Here is a 23,408-nt window from a genome sequence, read left to right as displayed (position 1 = left end):
CTCGACCATTCAGAGAGATATACTCCGAGTCCACCATAATATACTCCACCATGCACATCGAAATGTATCACACAATGCAGAGGGAGATGTACTTCACCATGCACAGACAGCTATATCTGCACCACCATGCACGGTTCTTCCATACAGACTACTACAACGCCTAGCCAGAGACTATCATCCACATCTGCTCCCTGCTTTGCATCACTAGCATCACTATCTATGTTACACACACCAGCACCACACAGGCAGCCAGCAAGGGCACTAGCCCCGCCCTCAGTGCGCGCTCCCGGGCCTCCTCCTCCGGTCCCTCGTCCTCCTCATCCCTCTGTGCACGCTCCTGGAGCTGATGCTGCTGCTGCTGCACGAGGGGAACCGGAGAGGCCCCGGGCCGGACACACCCGGAGCAGAGAGACAGCCGGGTGAGACCGCATTTGTATCAATATATTTAACATGATTTCGATGGACCTTCAAATATATTGCCTTTAAATGAAATGTGTGTTCTTGATGCATCATCTGTAAGTGTATTAATATTCCTCGAATCCTCCCCCACCCCTGCATGCATAATGCATACCTACATACATGCCACACTCTGTGTATGTATGTATATATATATATATATATATATATATATATATATATATATGTACATATATACAAGGCATCACTGTTGTATATTGCCTACATTACATCATCTTTTTGTACATATTCCACTGTAATACAAAATGAGCAATCTTTTATTCTTGGATGATTTTTATGTCAGTATACCCAAGCAGAGCTCACACATTTACTGTATTTCTAGCGTAGGTTGCCTGTCTGTCTGTCTGTCTATCTATCTATCTATTTATCTATCTATCTATCTATCTATCTATCTATCGATCGATCGATCGATCGATCTATCTATCTATCTATCTATCTATCTATCTATCTATCTATCTATCTATCTATCTATCTATCTATCTATCTATCTATCTATCTATCTATCTATCTACTAATCACACTAGATAGCTCATGAAAAGCATTTCCTATATACAAGGTGGACACATCATGATATTTGTGGCAGTATGCCCCATAAATACAGTGGCATTGCTTTTCTATAATGATGAAGAATGTGTAGGTTGCATTGTGCTTGCTGTTAGTACAAGTGAGGAGAAGCAGAGTGCAGTGCTTTGCTGTACCTGCTGATTATTCAGTCTGCCGCTAACCTTAGAACGCATTTGACCCCTGCCACCCTGTTTTCTTCAAAATAGCCATCTTTCTTTCAGGCGCATTTTGGCGTTTCCCTAATGTGTGTGTGTGTAGTGTGTACCTGCTCTGCCTTAAATCTATGGACCCTTTCATGTGATGGGGCTCTCATCTCCCCGAGCCTGTCATCCACCATTTGCAATGCCAGTGCTCATCTAGTACTTATTCTGAGATATATTCCCAGCTAATCCCTTGAAGACTGTAATGTATATATAGCTTTACTTTATATCGCTATACTACACTGCCTCCGTACTTAGTACTACATGTACATGTCATGGGTATTGTTTAGATTATTTCATAGTCTTTATTATGCTATTCTGCTTTTTTCATTCAATTTAATATTGCATCAAATCATCCAGAAAACCACTAGTAGAATCAATTCTATATAAATGTACAGTAAGCAATGCCTGCCTTACCTTAAGCATGATTCTTATTTGGTTTTGGAATAACTATGATATTATTATACAAAGTTCTGTGTTTAGATTTTGTTTAACAAGGTGTTTGCTAATTGCTATACATTACACCACAGATTGCTTAACTGTTGCTGCTGTATTTTATCCAGTGACGTACACACATTACTTATAATAATTCCACCGTTTTACAACATTTCTCAAGGAACCTCTATAGTAACATGTAGTTGCTTAAATCTTTTACATTTCCTGAAGCTGGGTACACACTGTAGTGAGGTCGCTCCAAAACGCCATTTTGCTTACATCGCTCAGTGTGTACCCACTTTTAGCCTACTCTATTTAATATATTGGAAACTCACTTAAAAAAAAATCATGGCTACTTCTGAGACAGTAGCACTGCTAGAATGTGTGAATACTGAAAAATCTTTACTTCATTCGCAGTATAATTTCTCACTTTAAGATCGTATACAAAGTCTGACCCCATGGCAGTGGCAATGTGACGCAAAAAAAAAAAAAAAATCTATGTTAGAATAATGACTTTTTAGTTATATACCCTGTAATACATTCAAAGTTGCTTATTAGACAGGCCATGGTGCCTTGCTACATACACACAGTAGTCACGGAAATTTGTTGTCTTAAACAATTCATTTTATCAGTACCCTTGGCAACACAAAGTGGGTCATACCGCATGATACCACTATTTCCTAATAAATTCACAGGAAGCATTTTCAACGATATTGTCTCAGTCCACAAAATACTTGTACTGCCAACTCCGCGAAACTCACATAATGTTGGTGGGTTATCTCGGACTTGGCTTCCCCGAATATCAGGTCATCCTCCCACAATTCTGATGAAATATTTGCCACATATTGCATTATTATGACGTTGTGAATCTACACAATGAAGGCGGGGAGGGGGGGGGGTGTGAGGGGTGGCACCCTGGACCTCCAATCCAGGATAAGCCGAAGTAGAAGTCAAAGCATACCAGTCGTGCAGTTCTGGAAAATGTAGCATTAATAGTATATTTTAAGTGTATCAGTCTAATGGGGAGATTTATTTGAGCTTGGAGAAATTAAGTGGAGAGAGATAAAGTACCAACCACTCAGCTCCTGTCTTTTTTCAAACTAAGGGGCCCATTTATCAGTGAGTTTTAGCTATTTAATACTCGTTGCGTATGATAAAGCTCCAGCCAATCAGCCCCCAACTTTAAATTTTCAAACACTTGACTGGTTGGAGCTGATTGGCTGGATCACCATTTATCATACACAACAAGTTTTATATCTCTCCACTTTATTGCTCTCCAAGTGTTGATAAAGCTCCCCCTAATTAATCTGCTGTTAAACTGTGCCATTCCCTATTCCCTGTTTCATAACAGCCTAAAGCTGGGTACACACTATACAATATATTAGATTCCCAAATCCACCAAATTCATTGATTGATGAATAGGGTGGTAGCATCATACCATCTGTTGTTCTGCATAACCGATGAGACGATACCATGGATGTCGGGGTGTTGTTACATTAAGCATGGCATGTTGTATATTGCATAATTGCGGATCATGTGCTGATGGCCTGATTCATGTTTGTAAGTAAAGTACAAAAGCAAGCAACTGGGCAAAACCATGCTGCACTGCAGGTGGGGCAGTTGTAACATGTGCAGGGAGAGTTAGATTTGGTTGGGGTGTGTTCAAACTGAAATCTAAATTACAGTGTAAAAATAAAGCTGTCTAGCATTTGTGGGCTACATGCAAAAGCTGCTATTATTTACCCTGCACAGAAAATATATAATCCAACCAAATCTAAAAATCTCTGCACGTTACATCTGCGTCACCTGCAGTACAGCATGGTTTTGCCCAGGGCTAGTTTTTTTGCTTTACTTACAAACATGAATCAGGCGCTGTGTGTGGAAAATGCTATATATCATTATATCATATCGCTGCGTCGCTGGGTTGGCACATAGCTTAGGCATTATTTAAATGAGCTGTTAGTGAGGGCAGAAGTTCCTGTGCTGTGGAACTCGTGATCCTTCAGAACCAATGCACTGCAAGTAGGCAGATGATGTCACAGGCTGTTTCTCAGGAGCAAGGCGAGTATAATCCTGCCAGGATGTAGGCATCTCATTAATGCTTATAAATATTCATAGCTTCTCAGAGGGTGGCTAACCATGCTGGCATGTAAGAAGGTGAATATAGAGGAATCTATACAGCTTTACCACGTGGTAAATGTAACCGTGTGTTGCATAATTTGCAGTTGTGTGTAGGGGACAGAGCTGCTTTAACATTTTTTGTAATTGTAAGTGCTCTCATAGTGACTGCTCCCAATCTCCCACTGCTTTGTTTTATTATTAATAAGGTGTTTCCCAAAAAATGCTTTTTCTTTAGCAATAATTAGTTACTTTGGCAATTAATTCCCTAGAATACGATATCCATGTTGCTTTATATCCGTCTGTGTCTCCTGGCTTTTACTTGCCTATTTTCTTATAGGTTAACCCAACTAACAAAAATCTTTAAGGGATTAATTGTAATATCCAGCACTTATGCTGGGCATACACTATACAATTATCTGGCAGATTATCTGCCAGATCAGGCTGGTTGAAAAGAAAATCTGGTAATGGATGAGAGCAAATGACAATTGACCATTTGCTCCCAAACACTGGAAAATGGACAAAAACTGTATACATACCTGTATACATTGGCTAAATCCGTGATTTAACCAATTTGTCTGAATGATAGGTTTTGTCCATTTTCCAGTGTTTGGGAGCAAGTGTTCAGTTGTCATTTGCTCTCATCCATTACCAGATTTTCTTTCCAACCAGCCAGATCTGGCAGATAATTGTATAGCAGGGACATGCAGTGAGGTAAATGGCTTAGGAGGCACTGGCTAGTACCAAAACCAGATTTATTCAAAATATATGAGCCCAAGGGTTCATGTGGGCATTATGCAAAGGTGCAAGGTTATAAGCTCCTGGAAATTTGGTGAGTTTTGATCAGAGAAGTGCGGAAAAGGTAGGCGCCTCACCTGTCATAGACTTTTTACTTCACAGTTTTGACTATAAATTATTACAATAATACAAAGAAGATATTTCTAACATATTCTTTGTATTCTTCATATGCTTCATACAGTCAAAACTCTGGCGCAGATGTTAGTACGACAGGAAAGGCACTGCCTCACCTCACCCCACCGCACGTCACTGTTGGATAGTGTATGCCAAGCATTACTAATAGTCTGTATCACCAGTTAGTGCAGCGATACAGAATGCAAGCAGGGCCGGATCTAGGGGGGGGGGGCGAAGGGGGCGACCCCTATCACAGTCATAGCCATGCCCACTTTTGAGCAGAAGAGAGCTCTCCGGGGAGAGCCTGAGGCAGAACGATGTGCTGCAGCTTATACCACAGCAGCACAGAGGAGCAAGGAGAGCAAGGGTTACAGAGCATTTGCCCCTCACTTGCTGTTGTGTGGGTACTAGGGCTAATAAATACAATTACACCATAGCACAGTCACATGTACATAGAACAATCACAAAGCTCTATCTCAGTCTCACTCAAAAAGTTCAGTCAGAATTGAGAGGAGGAGGAGTTAGGATTGCAGATGGGAGGAGTTGGGACTGTAGAGGGAGGGGTCAATATTAAACAGTAAACCGCCCCCCCTAAAGAAAAGTCTAGATCCGTCCCTGAATGCAAGTCTGCTGGTATTCGCCCTGCTGTAGCACAGCGCTGCATAGGTGTGCTGGTATTTGCCCTGCTGCAGCGCAGTCATGATGAGTGCAGGTTAAATGTATTTGCCCTGCTGTAGCGCAGCCATGCAGAGTGCAGGTGTGCTGGTATTTTCCCTGTTTTAGAACAAGCCATGCAGAGTGCAGTTGTGCAGTATTTGCCTAGATGTAGCGCAGTGATGCAGAGTGCAGGTGTGCTGGTATTTTCCCTGTTTTAGAACAAGCCATGCAGAGTGCAGTTGTGCAGTATTTGCCTAGATGTAGCGCAGTGATGCAGAGTACAGGGCTGCTGGTATTTGCCCTGCTGTAGTGCAGCGATGCAGAGTGCAGGTGTGATGGTATTTGCCCTACTGTAGCGCAGCCAAGTAGAGCGCAGGTGCTGGTATTTGCCCTACTGTAGCGCAGCCAAGTAGAGCGCAGGTGCTGGTATTTGCCCTACTGTATTGCAGCGATGTAGAGCGCAGGTGCTGGTATTAGCCCTACTGTATTGCAGCTCTGTAGAGCACAGGTGCTGGTATTAGCCCTACTGTATCGCAGCTATGTAGAGCACAGGTGCTGGTATTAGCCCTACTGTATCGCAGCTATGTAGAGCACAGGTGCTGGTATTTGCCCTACTGTATCGCAGCTATGTAGAGCACAGGTGCTGGTATTTGCACTGCTGTATCGCAGCTATGTAGAGCACAGGTGCTGGTATTAGCCCTACTGTATTGCAGCTATGTAGAGCACAGGTGCTGGTATTAGCCCTACTGTATTGCAGCGATGTAGAGCACAGGTGCTGGTATTAGCCCTACTGTATCGCAGCTATGTAGAGCACAGGTGCTGGTATTAGCCCTACTGTATCGCAGCTATGTAGAGCACAGGTGCTGGTATTTGCCCTACTGTATCGCAGCTATGTAGAGCACAGGTGCTGGTATTTGCACTGCTGTATCGCAGCTATGTAGAGCACAGGTGCTGGTATTAGCCCTACTGTATTGCAGCTATGTAGAGCACAGGTGCTGGTATTAGCCCTACTGTATTGCAGCGATGTAGAGCACAGGTGCTGGTATTAGCCCTACTGTATCGCAGCTATGTAGAGCACAGGTGCTGGTATTAGCCCTACTGTATCGCAGCTATGTAGAGCATAGGTGCTGGTATTTGCACTGCTGTATCGCAGCTATGTAGAGCACAGGTGCTGGTATTTGCCCTACTGTATCGCAGCTATGTAGAGCACAGGTGCTGGTATTTGCCCTGCTGTATCGCAGCTATGTAGCACAGGTGCTGGTATTAGCCCTACTGTATCGCAGCTATGTAGAGCACAGGTGCTGGTATTTGCACTGCTGTATCGCAGCTATGATGAGCACAGGTGTGCTGCTATTTGCCCTGCTGTTGCTCCTCTTTGAGCCCTTCAGAAAATCCTGCCCATTTGCAAGGTGTTTTCCTGGGTGCTGACAGCGTAACAAAAGGATTAAAGTAAAATACGCTGGCCACATAGTTTTACCCAGGGGATCAAAGTAAATCCTCTCCAGCTTCGCTGGTTCCCCATTGCTTTGCCTAGTATAGACAACGCCATCTCGCATCCAAAAAATACACTGCAGTGTGAGTCCGACCCTCCATAAATCAAGTATTAATGCAAGTGGCTATGGTAACATTGGAAACATTGGAGATAATGGATTCACATATGATGCTTTCTTAGACCAATAGGTATTAAGCCTAAAGGTGATTTTTTTTTTTGCAATTACTGGAGGCTTCCATTAATCTGGGTAATGGCAACCAGGGGAAAATATTATGTGAACATCTGTAGTTAACTAGGCCAAGTGGAGTCTGTGTCTGTAGATTGTGTTCCGCAGTCAGCAGCTGGGGATGCTGGCTAACCTCCCAGCATCATGATGATGTCTCCAGGGATTACCTGGGTACTGGGAGAACCAATAGCAATGGGGGAACTCAATAATACATAACCTGTGTTACTAAACATCCAGTGTTGCTTTAATATAATAATGGCCTACATATACTGATACGCTGGGTACACATTACAATGATGTCTGACCCAGCAATGGTGTAATGCGATGTAATGATACACTATATAATATATTGTATGATGGTGCGATGTTGTCCAATTGTCCCGTTGGATGTGCAGCACATTCCAATGGGACGAGACAATTAACGGATTGAGGGTACACACTAAGGGGGTCATTCCGAGTTGTTTGCTCGTTATTTTTTTGTCGCAACGGAGCGATTACTCGCTAATGCGCATGCGCAATGTCCGCAGTGTGACTGCGCCAAGTAAATTTGCTATGCAGTTAGGTATTTTACTCACGGCATTACGAGGTTTTTTCTTCGTTCTGGTGATCGTAATGTGATTGACAGGAAGTGGGTGTTTCTGGGCGGAAACAAGCCGTTTTATGGGTGTGTGCGAAAAAACGCTACCGTTTCTGGGAAAAACGCGGGAGTGGCTGGAGAAACGGAGGAGTGTCTGGCCGAACGCTGGGTGTGTTTGTGTCGTCAAACCAGGAACGAAACTGACTGAACTGATCGCAGATGCCGAGTAAGTCTGGAGCTACTCAGAAACTGCTAAGAAGTGTCTATTCGCAATTTTGCTAATCTTTCGTTCGCAATTTTGATAAGCTAAGATTCACTCCCAGTAGGCGGCGGCTTAGCGTGTGCAAAGCTGCTAAAAGCAGCTTGCGAGCGAACAACTCGGAATGAGGGCCTGTATGATGTGCATAATATCACAATCATTCCAATCCGTGTCAGAGCGATATATCATACGATATATCCCATAGTGTGTACTCGGTTTTTGACCACACTGTGTATAATTTTTAGATATAAATAACCATAAGTCAAATACTGTTAGTATACAAAGGAGTTCAATTAAAGACTACAATCGCTATGGTCTCTCCAAATTGTAATTTTTTTTTGAATAAAACAGCTTTTTTAAAAGTGGTATGTTAAAAAAAAACCCTAACAAAATTCAATATTAATAAAGATTTAAAAATAAATATAAAAAGTCCCTATCTTAAACTGCTCATGTCATACCTAGGTTGCGGTGTCTTCTGATAACACATGGAAACCCACTGATTCGACAAAAAGAAATCCACAATCGAATAGGTTTGTCCACGCATTAAGGCCCTCATTCCGAGTTGATCGCTCGCTAGCTACTTTTTGCAGCAGTGCAAATGTATAGTCGCTGCCCACGGGGGAGTGTATTTTCGTGTAGCAAGAGTGCGATCACATGTGCAGCTGAGCGGTATGACAACGTTTTTTGCAGTTTCTGAGTAGGTCTGACCTTACTCAGCCTTTGCGATCACTTCAGCCTGTCCGGTCCCAGAATTGACATCAGACACCCGCCCTGCAAACGCCTGGACACACCTGCGTTTTCCCTACTACTCCCAGAAAACGGTCAGGTGACACCCATAAACGCCCTCTTCCTGTCAATCTCCCTGCGATCGGTTGTGCGAATGGATTCGTCGCTAGAAGCATTGCACAGCAACGATGCTGTTTGTACCCATACGACGCGTGTGCGCATTGCGGTGCATACGCATGCGCAGTAGTAACCTGATCGCTGTGCTGCAAAAAACGGCAGCGAGCGATCAACTCGGAATGAGAGCCTAAATGCAGAGGGGTGCATTTAATGCAAAATTTTCCTTGCAGCTTCTGAGGCTGCAAGGAAAAATCCTGTCTCTGGGGAGTAGCACGCTGTGTTCCCGCAGCGGATTGGATCAGGCAGTGCCAGCAATTCCCGCATCTAATTGAATATTCCTCTAACAATCTAGTAGAAACATTTTTTTGGATGTGCTTTTTTTTTAAAGAAATGCAAGCAGAGTTTTCCAAAATGTATCAAGTTTTATCACGTCTCTATCCTGCAGGAAGCTCACAATGGGGGTAATTCCGAGTTGATCGCAGCAGCAAATTTGTTAGCAGTTGGGCAAAACCATGGAGGTCATTCCGAGTTGTTCGCTCGCAAGGCGATTTTAGCAGAGTTGCTCACGCTAAGCCGCCGCCTACTGGGAGTGAATCTTAGCATCTTAAAATTGCGAACGAAGTATTCGCAATATTGCGATTACACACCTCGAAGCAGTTTCTGAGTAGCTTCAGACTTACTCGGCATCTGCGATCAGTTCAGTGCTTGTCGTTCCTGTTTTGACGTCACAAACACTCCCAGCGTTCGCCCAGACACTCCTCCGTTTCTCCAGCCACTCCTGCGTTTTCTCTGACGTCCTAAGTGGATGCTGGGGACTCCGTCAGGACCATGGGGATTAGCGGCTCCGCAGGAGACAGGGCACAAAACTAAAGCTTTAGGATCAGGTGGTGTGTACTGGCTCCTCCCCCTATGACCCTCCTCCAAGCCTCAGTTAGGTTTTTGTGCCCGTCCGAGCAGGGTGCAATCTAGGTGGCTCTCTTAAGGAGCTGCTTAGAAAAAGTTTTTAGGTTTCTTATTTTCAGTGAGTCCTGCTGGCAACAGGCTCACTGCATCGAGGGACTTAGGGGAGAGAAGTTCAACTCACCTGCGTGCAGGATGGATTGGCTTCTTAGGCTACTGGACACCATTAGCTCCAGAGGGAGTCGGAACACAGGTCTCACCCTGGGGTTCGTCCCGGAGCCGCGCCGCCGATCCCCCTTGCAGATGCTGAAGATTGAAGGTCCAGAAACCGGCGGCAGAAGGCTTTTCAGTCTTCATGAAGGTAGCGCACAGCACTGCAGCTGTGCGCCATTGTTGTCACACACTTCACACCAACGGTCACGGAGGGTGCAGGGCGTTGCTGGGGGCGCCCTGGGCAGCAATGTATAATACCTTATTCTGGCTAAAAATACATCACATATAGCCCCTGGAGGCCATATGGATGTATTTAACCCCTGCCAGGTCTCAGAAAAACGGGAGAAGAAGCCCGCCGAAAAGGGGGCGGGGCCTATTCTCCTCAGCACACAGCGCCATTTTCCCTCACAGAAAGGCTGGTGGGAAGGCTCCCAGGCTCTCCCCTGCACTGCACTACAGAAACAGGGTTAAAACAGAGAGGGGGGGCACTTATTTGGCGATATGTATATATATATTAAAATGCTATAAGGGAAAAACACTTATATAAAGGTTGTCCCTGTATAATATAGCGTTTTTGGTGTGTGCTGGCAAACTCTCCCTCTGTCTCCCCAAAGGGCTAGTGGGGTCCTGTCCTCTATCAGAGCATTCCCTGTGTGTGTGCTGTGTGTCGGTACTTGTGTGTCGACATGTATGAGGACGATGTTGCTGAGGAGGCGGAGCAATTGCCTGTAATGGTGATGTCACTCTCTAGGGAGTCGACACCGGAATGGATGGCTTATTTAAGGAATTACGTGAGTCGGTTGACGACATGAGACGGCCGGCAAACCAATTAGTACCTGTCCAGGCGTCTCAAACACCGTCAGGGGCGTTAAAACGTCCTTTTACCTCAGTCGGTCGACACAGACACAGACACGGACACTGACTCCAGTGTCGACGGTGAAGAAACAAACGTATTTTCCTTTAGGGCCACACGTTACTTGTTAAGGGCAATGAAGGAGATGTTACATATTTCTGATACTACAAGTACCACAAAAAAGGGTATTATGTGGAGTGTGAAAAAACTACATGTGGTTTTTCCTGAATCAGATAAATTAAATGAAGTGTGTGATGATGCGTGGGTTTCCCCCGATAGAAAATTATTGGCGGTATACCCTTTCCCGCCAGAAGTTATGGCGCGTTGGGAAACACACCTTAGGGTGGATAAGGCGCTCACACGCTTATAAAAACAAGTGGCGTTACCGTCTCCAGATACGGACGCCCTCAAGGAGCCAACTGATAGGAGGTTGGAAAATATCCTAAAAAGTATATACACACATACTGGTGTTATACTGCGACCAGCGATCGCCTCAGCCTGGATGGGCAGCGCTGGGGTGGCTTGGTCGGATTCCCTGACTGGAAATATTGATACCCTTGACAGGGACAGTATTTTATTGACTATAGAGCATTTAAAAGATGCATTTCTATATATGCGAAACTCTGGCATCAAGAGTAAGTGCGATGTCCATATCTGCCAGACGATGTTTATGGACACGACAGTGGTCAGGTGATGCAGATTCCAAACGGCACATGGAAGTATTGCCGTATAAAGGGGAGGAGTTATTTGGGGTCGGTCCATCGGACCTGGTGGCCACGGCAACAGCTAGAAAATCCACCTTTTTTACCCCAAGTCACATCTCAGCAGAAAAAGACATAGTCTTTTCAGCCTCAGTCCTTTCGTCCCCATAATATCTGCCCAGGGATAGAGGTAAGGGAAGAAGACTGCAGCAGGCAGCCCATTCCCAGGAACAGAAGCCTTCCACCGCTTCTGCCAAGTCCTTCAGCATGAAGCTGGGGCCGTACAAACAGGTGCGGTGGGGGGTCGTCTCAAGAGTTTCAGCACGCAGTGGGCTCACTCGCAAGTGGACCCCTGGATCCTACAAGTAGTATCCCAGGGGTACAGATTGGAAATTCGAGACGTCTCCCCCTCGCAGGTTCCTGAAGTTTGCTTTACCAACGTCTACCTCCGACAGGGAGGCAGTATTGGAAACAATTCACAAGCTGTATTCCCAGCAGGTGATAATCAAAGTACCCCTCCTACAACAAGTAAAGGGGTATTATTCCACACTATATTGTGGTACTGAAGCCAGACGGCTCGGTGAGACCTATTCTAAATGGAGTCACTCAGAGCAGTGATAGCGAACCAGGAAGAAGGGGACTATATGGTGTCCCTGGACATCAAGGATGCTTACCTACATGTCCAAATTTGCCCTTCTCACAAAGGGTACCTCAGGTTCGTGGTACAAAACTGTCACTATCAGTTTCAGACGCTGCCGTTTGGATTGTCCACGGCACCCCGGGTCTTTACCAAGGTAATGGCCGAAATGATGATTCTTCTTCAAAGAAAAGGCGTCTTAATTATCCCTTACTTGGACGATCTCCTGATAAGGGCAAGGTCCAGAGAACAGTTGGAGATCTGAGTAGCACTATCTCAAGTAGTTCTACGACAGCACGGGTGGATTCTAAATATTCCAAAATCGCAGCTGTCTCCGACGACACGTCTGCTGTCCCTAGGGATGATTCTGGACACAGTCCAGAAAAAGTTGTTTCTCCCGGAGGAGAAAGCCAGGGAGTTATCCGAGCTAGTCAGGAACCTCCAAAAACCAGGAAAAGTGTCAGTGCATCATTGCAAAAGGGTCCTGGGAAAAATGGTGGCTTCTTACGAAGCGATTCCATTCGGCAGATTTCACGCAAGAACCTTTCAGTGGGATCTGCTGGACAAATGGTCCGGATCGCATCTTCAGATGCATCAGCGGATAACCCTGTCTCCAAGGACAAGGGTGTCTCTTCTGTGGTGGCTGCAGAGTGCTCATCTACTAAAGTACCACAGTTATGCATTCAGGACTGGGTCCTGGTGACCACGGATTCCAGCTTGAAAGGCTGGGGAGCAGTCACACAGGGAAAAAATTTCCAGGGAGTGTGATCAAGTCTGGGGACTTCTCTCCGCATAAATATACTGGAGCTAAGAGCAATTTACAATGCTCTAAGCTTAGCAAGACCTCTGCTTCAAGGTCAGCCGGTATTAATCCAGTGGGACAACATCACGGCAGTCGCCCACGTAAACAGACAGGGCGGCACAAGAAGCAGGAGGACAATGGCAGAAACTGCAAGGATTCTTCGCTGGGCGGAAAATCATGTGATAGCACTGTCAGCAGTTTTCATTCCGGGAGTGGATGGGAAGCAGACTTCCTCAGCACGACCTCCACCCGGGAGAGTGGGGACTTCATCGAGAAGTTGTTTCCACATGATTGTGCACCGTTGGGAAAGACCAAAGGTGGACATGATGGCGTCCCGCCTGAACAAAAAACGGGACAGGTATTGCGCCAGGTCAAGAGACCCTCAGGAAATAGCTGTGGACGTTCTGGTAACACCATGGGTGTACCAGTCGGTGTATGTGTTCCCTCCTCTGCTTCTCATACCAAAGGTACTGAGAATTATAAGACGTAGAGGAGTAAGAACTATACTCGTGGCTCCGGATGGGCCAAGAAGGACTTGGTACCCGGAACTTCATGAGATGCTCACGGAGGACTCAGGGCCTCTGCCGATAAGAAGGGACTTGCTTCAGCAAGTACCATGTCTGTTCCAAGACTTACCGCGGGTGCGTTTGACGGCATGGCGGTTGAACGCCGGATCCTAAGGAAAAAAAAAGGCATTCCGGAAGAGGTCATTCCTACCCTTGTCAAAGCCAGGAAGGAGGTGACCGCACAACATTATCACCACATGTGGCGAAAATATGTTGCGTGGTGTGAGGCCAGGAAGGCCCCACGAAGAAATTTCAACTCGGTCGATTCCTGCATTTCCTGCAAACAGGAGTGTCTATGGGCCTCAAATTGGGGTCCATTAAGGTTCAAATTTCGGCCCTGTCGATTTTCTTCCAGAAAGAATCGGCTTCAGTTCCTGAAGTCCAGAAATTTGACAAGGGAGTACTGCATATACAACCCCCTTTTGTGCCTCCAGTGGCACTGTGGGATCTCAACGTAGTCCTGGGATTCCTAAAATCACGTTGGTTTAAACCGCTCAAATCTGTGGATTTGAAATATCTCACATGGAAAGTGACCATGATGTTGGCCCTGGCCTCGGCCAGGCGAGTGTCAGAATTGGCGGCTTTGTCTCACAAAAGCCCATATCTGATTGTCCATTCGGACAGGGCAGAGCTGCGGACTCGTCCCCAGTTTCTCCCTAAGGTGGTGTCAGCGTTTCATCTGAACCAGCTTATTGTGGTACCCGCGGCTACTAGAGACTTGGAGGACTCCAAGTTGCTAGATGTTGTCAGGGCCCTGAAAATATAGATTTCCAGGACGGCTGGAGTCAGGAAAACTGACTTGCTGTTATCCTGTATGCACCCAAAAAAAACTGGGTGCTCTTGCTTCTAAGCAGACGATTGCTAGTTGAATGTGTAGTACAATTCAGCTTGCACATTCTGTGGCAGGACTGCCACAGCCAAAATATATAAATGCCCATTCCACAAGGAAGGTGGGCTCATCTTGGGCGACTGCCCGAGGGGTCTCGGCTTTACAACTTTGCCGAGCTGCTGCTTGGTCAGGGGCACACCCTGGCTGAGGAGGACCTGGAGTTCTCTCACTCGGTGCTGCAGAGTCATCCGCACTCTCCCGCCCGTTTGGGAGCTTTGGTATAATCCCCATGGTCCTGACGGAGTCCCCAGCATCCACTTAGGACGTCAGAGAAAATAAGATTTTACTTACCGATAAATCTATTTCTCGTAGTCCGTAGTGGATGCTGGGCGCCCATCCCAAGTGCGGATTGTCTGCAATACTTGTACATAGTTATTGTTACAAAAAAATCGGGTTGTTATTGTTGTGAGCCGTCTGTTCAGAGGCTCCTACGTTTGTCATACTGTTAACTGGGTTTAGATCACAAGTTATACGGTGTGATTGGTGTGGCTGGTATGAGTCTTACCCGGGATTCAATATCCTTCCTTATTGTGTACGCTCGTCCGGGCACAGTATCCTAACTGAGGCTTGGAGGAGGGTCATAGGGGGAGGAGCCAGTACACACCACCTGATCCTAAAGCTTTAGTTTTGTGCCCTGTCTCCTGCGGAGCCGCAAATCCCCATGGTCCTGACGGAGTCCCCAGCATCCACTACGGACTACGAGAAATAGATTTATCGGTAAGTAAAATCTTATTTTTTCCGGAAACGGTAGCGTTTTTTCCCACACGCCCATAAAACGGCCAGTTTCCGCCCAGTAACACCCATTTCCTGTCAATCACATTACGATCGCCAGACCGATGAAAAAGCCGTGAGTAAAATGACTAAGTGCATAGCAAATTTACTTGGCGCAGTCGCAGTGCGGACATTGCGCATGCGCATTAAGCGGAAAATCGCTGCGATGCGAAGATTTTTACCGAGCGAACAACTCGGAATGAGGGCCCATGTGCACTGCAGGTGTGGCAGATATAACATTTGCAGAGAGAGTTAGATTTAGGTGGGGTGTGTTCAAAATGAAATCTAAATTGCAGTGTAAAAATAAAGCAGACAGTATTTACTCTGCACAGAAACAAAATAACCCACCCAAAACTAACTCTCTCTGCAAATGTTATATCTGCCCCCCCTGCAGTGCACATGGGGGGTCATTCCGAGTTGTTCGCTCGCAAGCTGCTTTTAGCAGCTTTGCACGCGCTAAGCCGCCGCCTACTGGGAGTGAATCTTAGCTTATCAAAAATGCGAACGAAAGATTCGCAATATTGCGAAAAGACTTCTCTGTGCAGTTTCTGAGTAGCTCGAGACTTACTCTGCCAGTGCGATCAGTTCAGTGCTTGTCGTTCCTGGTTTGACGTCACAAACACACCCAGCGTTCGCCCAGACACTCCTCCGTTTCTCCATCCACTCCCGCGTTTTTCCCAGAAACGGTAGCGTTTTTTCACACACTCCCATAAAACGGCCAGTTTCCCCCCAGAAACACCCACTTCCTGTCAATCACATTACGATCACCAGAACGAAGAAAAAACCTCGTAATGCCGTGAGTAAAATACCTACCTGCATAGCAAATTTACTTGGCGCAGTCGCACTGCGGACATTGCGCATGCGCATTAGCGACTAATCGCTCCGTTGCGAGAAAAAAATAACGAGCGAACAACTCGGAATGACCCCCATGGTTTTACCCAACTGCTAACAAATTTGATGCTGCGATCAACTCGGAATTACCCCCTATGTTCTGAATATAGCAGTATGCACTATTTCCGGCTTTTTCAATACACTTTACATGGTTTCTGGCTTTTTCAATATATTTACTATTTTTTCCGGCTTTTTCAATGCGTTTATTATGATTTCCGGCTTTTCCAATACACTTTACATGATTTCTGGCTTTTCCAATACACTTTACATGATTTCCGGGTTTTACCCTGCTCCCTATTTTTGTATTAAAAAGAATGAAGTACTTTGCCCGGGGAACAGCATAATATTATTAAATGCCATAAGCTGTATTCAGTGTCGGTGTCATGCTTGCACCTTGGTGGCTTCCTCCTGCAGTTCTGCAGCCTTGTTATACAGGAGGAAGGCCTGCAGGAAAAAGCATAACACATCATTTGCATGTAGAGTGCCCATATATCATGCTCCTTCCCGGGTGGAGAGGGCATAAGGAGACTCTGTGATTGCCATGTATATTGCTAAGTTACCTCTAACGAGCCAGTTTATATTATTGGCATTTAAATGTAAAACTGTAAAGGTCAGTTTTAAAGAAATTATGAAAGGTATTTTCGCTGATCCAAACTTATGTCCTCTGCTGGTTCAAGTAACTAATTCAACCCCATTTACATTGGTTTTTCAAATTTGAATGGCAAAATGGTGGTAGTCCAGATGTGACCTCATACACCTATCCTTTTTGTACCAGATGGTACAATTCACCTGGTGCAATTTCCATGCTGTACACTTTTTATGCAGTGTCGCTGCTTTTTCCTCATTTTTGTGTCGTAGTTCATTTATATAGGAACTCATTCAGCACGGATCGCAAAATTGGGAAAACACAATCTGGCCAATTAATGTTCGCATTGCGTGTCTGCGATTTATTCTGCGAATGCATTCTGCTTCAATCTCATCAGCTTGATGCAATATAGCTTTGTTAATTAGCAATTCATATATAATCACTTTTCCTGATTAAGCGATCCGAAAAGGAGGCTCCAGCGATCCGGTCTTATGCTGCGGTTGCTCTGGGTTACCAGGTGGGCTTTCCTGCGCATGCGCTGGGCTCTGACAACTGGTTTTGTGTGTGCATGCACATTGAGAACTCCTATGGGGGCAGAGTGAGTCAGCCGGGGGGAGGGGGGTAATCGTCAGTCTGCGGTGTGTGTAGAGAAGCATACGGCGAGCCCCAGTGCTGCTTCCTCTCCACGTCCCTCCCCAAAATCACTGAAAAGCCCTGTTATCACTCAGAGAGTGAATAGATCTGTTATCACTGATAAAGTGCTGTTCACTGCCATATGAATAGTCCCCCAGGTACTTAGGATTAGTGATTCAGCATGGCTAAAGGCCCATATAGATGGGCCGATGCGGGAGAGATGTGTGCTGAGCGACCCGCTCAGCACACATCTCTCCTGCCGCTCAGCACAGCGCGATCTGTGCTGAGCGTGCGGGGTGAGACGGGGGAGCTGCTCATTTCACCCAGCGTGTGAAATGAGCGACCCGCTAGATTGGCCTGCACGGCAGGCCAATCTAGCAGCAGCGATAGCGATGCGCGGGGCTGCGCATCGCTATCGCTGTAGGGAGTACACACGGAGCGATAATGCTCAAATTCTAAGCAATCTAGTCAGATTGCTTAGAATATTGCACCGTGAGTACCCCCGTTAAGTTGCAAAGTTCTTGACGTGCTGAACGGGGCAATTGGTGCGATTTGCAGATCTGTAATTGTTTTATTGTCTTGCGTAGACATTAAAGACATAAAGTACATCTCTTGCAGATATGGCCATTTCTCAACAGGACAGTGTGATTTGCAGGTGTTACTCTATGTCTATGTATACATTTTGTGACCATATAAAATAATCTTTCTGCAGCAGGTGTTCCACAGGGAAAACATCGGGGTGTAGAGATGGATCTTGATCCAGAGGCACCAACAGGCTAAAGCTTTAGACTGTCCCAGGATGACATTGCGGTGCCTCCTCTATATAACCCCGCTTCCAGGCACTGTGAGCTCAGTTTCAGAGTTGGTGCCTGCATAAGCAGGTCACTTAACGGGGGGCTGCTTATCCAAACTATGCTGAAGGCCTACAAACCGGCTTCTGCACGAATTTATGATAGGGTCTGGAATTCTTGCTTCACTTGGTGTGCTGCTAAGAATTACGATGCTTACAAGTTTAGTACTTCCAGACTTCTGGCTTTTTTGCCACAAGGCCTGGATTTAGGACTTCGTCTGGCCTCCCTCATGGTTCACATATCTGCCTTGTCGGTGTAGCTGCAGTAGAAAATTGCGTCTATTCCTGACGTTCATACATTCACTCAGGGCGTACTTCTGATTCAGCCTCCCTATGTCCCTCCTGTTGCTTCATAGGATCTGTCTGTTGTCATGAATGCCCTGCAAGAGTCTCCATTTGAACCTCTTGGGTCAGTGGATCTTAAATGGCTCACAGCCAAGGTCCTTTTTCTGCTGGATATTGCCTCATCTAGGAGGGTGTTGGACTTAGGCGCTTTGTCCTGTCATCCACCCTTTCTGAGATTCCATTGTGACTGGGCAGTTCTGAGAACTCGCCCAGGTTACGTACCTAAAGTGGTGTCATCTTTTCACCTTAACCAAGAGATTGTGGTTCCAGCCTTCATCTCTTCTGACTTTTCCTCCAAAGAGCGGCCTTTGGATGTGGTAAGGTCTCTCCGTGTTTATGTGGAGAGGACTGCCTCTATCAGGAGGTCAGATACCCTTTTTGTACTTTTTGGTTTCCGCAAACGTGGCTGGCCTGCGAATAAGCAAACCTTGGCCAGATGGATTAGAATGGTGATTGCACAAGCTTATACGCAGGCTGGGCTCCCGGCTCCTGCTGCTATTAAGGCCAATTCTACTCGGCCTGTTGGACCTTCTTGGGCGGCCCGTCGTGGTGCATTCGCAGAACAATTGTGCAAGGCGGGTACATGGTCCTCAGTGAACACGTTCATTAGGTTCTATGCCTTTGATACTTCCGCCTCCCAGGATGCTTCCTTTGGATGCTGGGTTCTCATACCCGCTAAGGTGCGTCCCCTGACTTGAGGAACTGCTTTAGGACATCCCCAATGTTTTCCCTGTGGAACACAGTATACCCCGCTGCAGAAAAGGAGATTTATGGTAGACTTACCATAGTTAAATCTCATTGTGCGAGGTACACTGGGTTCCACAGGGCGCCCACCCTGATGCACTTAGCGTCTTTGGGTTTGTATGGCATTAGCCGCTAGTCCCTTTTCCTGTCGTGAGAATGTGGTTCTATGTGACTAACATCTGCCTTCTGTTTTACCTGCTTCTGCATTGGACTGGTTAACTAAATCTGAGCTCACAGTGCCTGGAAGCAGGGTTATAACGAGGAGGCACCGCAGTGCATTATGGGACAGTGTATAGCTTTAGCCTGTTGGTGCCTCTGGATCAAGATCCATCTCTACACCCCAATGTTTTCCCTGTGGAACCCAGTGTACCTCGCAGAAAGAGATTTAACCATGGTAAGTCTACCATAAATCTCCTTTTCCTTTGCATAATATGAATATTTGTGGTAGTAAGAGCATGGTGAATGTTATACATGTATTTTTTGTTATGGGGATTCTGGGCTACATGTGCTCAGTTTCTTTCAGAGCAGTCTTCATTATAATGTTTATGGCGATATATTTGTCTCTAGAGAAAAGGTTGCAACGGTTCCTTCACTGGGCGGTTTTGCTTTTTTAATGGACAATCTCTTCTGCTATATTAAGGTTCAAATATTTGTCTGTAATAGATAGTCCGTCTCACTGTTGGCAGCTGAGTGAGAAAGGCATGACAAAGGCTCAACTCTCAATGGCAGATATAAATACAAAAACTACATGTACAGATGTGTCCTCATACATCATTACTGCAGTCGCGACAAACGGCCCCTCACTGCGCACCAGGTACTGTGAGACTCTGCTAGTGTCGGGTATCTTTTTTGCCGTAAATACGTCTTATAGTGCGACTGAGTCTGTATATGAAGCACAACAGAACTTGACAGGGGAAAAAGACATGGCTGCTACATTGTAGCGCTTCGTATGCAGATTCAGAGACTCAGTCGCGCACAGATATACAAGTGTCACATATCAGTGTAATCAGCACAGTCTGCTGGTGCGTCTTAGTAACTTCACATTGCGACTAAGATGCAGTTTCAGCCCCAAAAGTTGCATGTTCAGGCCATTGCTGGGTACACACTAGACGATTTTTTAAATATGTCCGATTCCGACAGATCAGAACGACACATTGTTAAAATTGTCCAGTGTGTAAGCACTATGGGGGTCATTCCGAGTTGATCGTAGCTGTGCTAAGTTTAGCACAGCTACGATCGTAATCTCAGACATGCTGGGGGACGCCCAGCACAGGTCTAGTCCGGCCCGCATGTCACTGCCCCCCCCCCGCACAAATACAAAAGCATCGCACACAGGCGATGCCTTTGTATTTGAGGAGTAACTCCCGGCCAGCATAGCTCCTGCGGCTGGCCGGGAGTTACTCGTCGCTCCCGCTGGCCACAGCGGCTGCGTTACACAACACGCAGCCGCCGCGGCTCGCCCCACCAACGGTCCGGCCACGCCTGCGTTGGCCGGACCGCTCCCCGTAAACGGCGGCTTAATGCTGCCGTTCAGCCCCCTCCCGCCCAGCGACCGCCTCTGTCTCAGAGGCGATCGCTGGGCACCGACAACTGCCATGCGCCGGCGCACTGCGGCGCCGGCGCATGCGCAGTTCCGACCCAATCGCTGCGCTGCGACAAACTGCAGCGAGCGATCGGGTCAGAATGACCCCCTATGTCCCTGACGCTGCGCGCTCCTCCATGTCGTCAGCGACATCATCTGTCACTGCAGGTCCAAAGGGCGAATGCCGAATGCAGCATGGCCCCCGCCCCTACCCACTGTTGCTCCGTCGCTGCCAGCATCGGCAAGTGTGTATGCACTTGCTGAAGCTGGCACCCCTGTTGAGTCCCATGTCGTGCTAGGTACACATTTTCTTATGTGTACCCAGCTGTAGCCACACGTTTATATATATTCTATGTAGTATATGTATTCTATGTAGTAACAAGCAATGAAGAGAAATGTATAACTGAAGTCATTTCCTGAATAAACAGACGTGGACATGCAAAAATTGATTCTTGTTACTTAAAGCAACAATTAAATCCATGTTTGGGCATTAATGGGTATTAGATCTTTTGTTTTACTGAGCTGAATAATATAACTGGAATAAGTATTAATCCTTCACCATCATTGTTTATTTGCACAGATTCGATAGCGCGTGGCACATATGCAACATAGCAGGTACAATTGAGCAGAATAATAAATGCATTTTTTCATTTAACTGAACAAACAGCAACTCATGCAGAACAATATCAGTATCATACAGACCGTCGGCATACAGTACACTCCAGCAACGTGAGAAATGCACCCTGCCGAGTGGGTGACTCCTCACAGAGCTGCATTTGCAGCATTTCTAGTTGCATAGGACATACAGATATTGGGGAGGCTTCTACAATTAACAGAAATGATCTGGACAGACCCATCATTTCAGTCAGGAGATACACTATATGTGCTGAACAGGTATGAACTATCCAGCTGATTCAGAGGGGGGCGCTGTTCCGAATTTTTACAGAGTTGGCTGATGTTTAGAGGACTGCTCATGCATTGGATACACCCTGCACAAATGCCACCATACAGCTGCAAAGTGGGTGGCAGTGCCCTGTTAGCCGCAGCCTGATTGACAGGCTGTAGGCATTCCAGAGAGGCGATGGGGAGCATTGCAGACAACGGGGGCGTGATGGCCCTGTTTTCCGGGTGTGCCAAAGCTAGTGGCTGTGTCACTGGATGCAGTTTCACTAGCCCCGGCAGCATAGTTTAGACGGACACCCTTAGTAACCTGAAAGTTACTTAGATGTCCGATGGGCCGGCTGTGCTGTGGATCCAATGCTGCCCCTTCAGACGCAAGCAGTGGATTTGAGAAGCCAGCGGTGTGTCTTTTTACATAAGTTGCCATCTGCGGTATTAGCATATGCACTCAGATCCGCTGCGACCCAAGACACAGCACTGACCCACACTGCATCCACCTCTGGGTCAGGCCCTATGTTCCTGCACCTTTGTGATTGCTTCCAAGGGAGAGGGGGGAAACAGCTGCAGATGTAAGTCAGGTGAAAACTAAACATAGCATTTCTCTTACGTCCTAGAGGATGCTGGGGACTCCGTAAGGACCATGGGGTATAGACGGGCTCCGCAGGAGACATGGGCACTCTAAAGACTTTAGATGGGTGTGCACTGGCTCCTCCCTCTATGCCCCTCCTCCAGACCTCAGTTAGATCCTGTGCCCAGAGGAGATGGGTGCACTGCAGGGGAGCTCTACTGAGTTTCTCTGTAAAAGACTTTTGTTAGGTTTTTTATTTTCAGGGAGCACTGCTGGAAACATGCTCCCTGCATCGTGGGACTGAGGAGAGAGAAGCAGACCTACTTAAATGATAGGCTCTGCTTCTTAGGCTACTGGACACCATTAGCTCCAGAGGGTCGGAACGCAGTTCTCGTCCTCGCCGTTCTTCCTGGAGCCGCGCCGCCGTCCTCCTCACTGAGCCGGAAGATAGAAGCCGGGTGAGTATGAGAGGAAAGAAGACTTCAAAGGCGGCTGAAGACTTCAGATCTTCAATGAGGTACCGTGCAGCGGTAACGCTGCGCGCCATTGCTCCCGCATTTACACACACACTGGTGGCACTGTATGGGTGCAGGGCGCAGGGGGGGGCGCCCTGGGCAGCAATTATGAAACCTCTAGGGACACTGGCATAGATATATACTGCGGAGGCTGTATATTGCAAAAACCCCGCCAGTATAAGGATTTGAGCGGGACCGAAGCCCGCCGTTGAGGGTGCGGAGCTTGATCACTCAGCACTAACCAGCGCCATTTTCTCCACAGCACGCTGCAGAGAAGCTGGCTCCCCGGACTCTCCCCTGCTGAACACATTTACAGAGGGCAAAAAAGAGGGGGGGGGGGCACATTTATTTGGCGCAGTGAGTATATTTATATAAAAGCGCTGTACTGACTGGGATTTTGTTCCAGTGTCCGGTGGCGCTGGGTGTGTGCTGGCATACTCTCTCTCTGTCTCTCCAAAGTGCCTTATTGGGGGACTGTCTCCGTATATATATATATATATATATATATATATATATATCTATCTATCCCTGAGTGTTTGGGGGTGTAGGTACGTGTGTGTCGGCATGTCTGAAAGGGAAGGCTCATCTAAGGAGGAGGTAGAGCAGATGATTGTGGTTTCTCCGTCGGCGACGCCGACACCTGATTGGTTGGATATGTGGAATGTTTTAAATGCAAATGTGTCTTTATTACATAAGAGAAGG

The 23,408-nt window shown here is 46.6% G+C and overlaps 1 protein-coding gene across 4 annotated transcripts in view; it reads left to right on the top strand.

Annotated features, from left to right (window-relative positions):
- The first annotated feature begins 312 nt into the window (after window positions 1-312).
- The window catches only part of NLGN3 (neuroligin 3), a 285,040-nt gene continuing 261,944 nt past the window's right edge, over window positions 313-23,408 (top strand). For 3 of the 4 annotated variants that reach the window (XM_063937135.1, XM_063937134.1, XM_063937132.1), the window contains exon 1: window positions 313-419. The gene's annotated coding sequence lies outside the window, so the exon portion shown is untranslated. The other variant, XM_063937133.1, reaches the window with a different exon arrangement.

This window comes from Pseudophryne corroboree, chromosome 8 (assembly GCF_028390025.1).
Source record: "Pseudophryne corroboree isolate aPseCor3 chromosome 8, aPseCor3.hap2, whole genome shotgun sequence".
Lineage (NCBI taxonomy): Eukaryota > Metazoa > Chordata > Amphibia > Anura > Myobatrachidae > Pseudophryne > Pseudophryne corroboree.
Note: the sequence above shows the minus strand (reverse complement) of the source record. Positions and strands in the feature narration are given on the sequence as shown.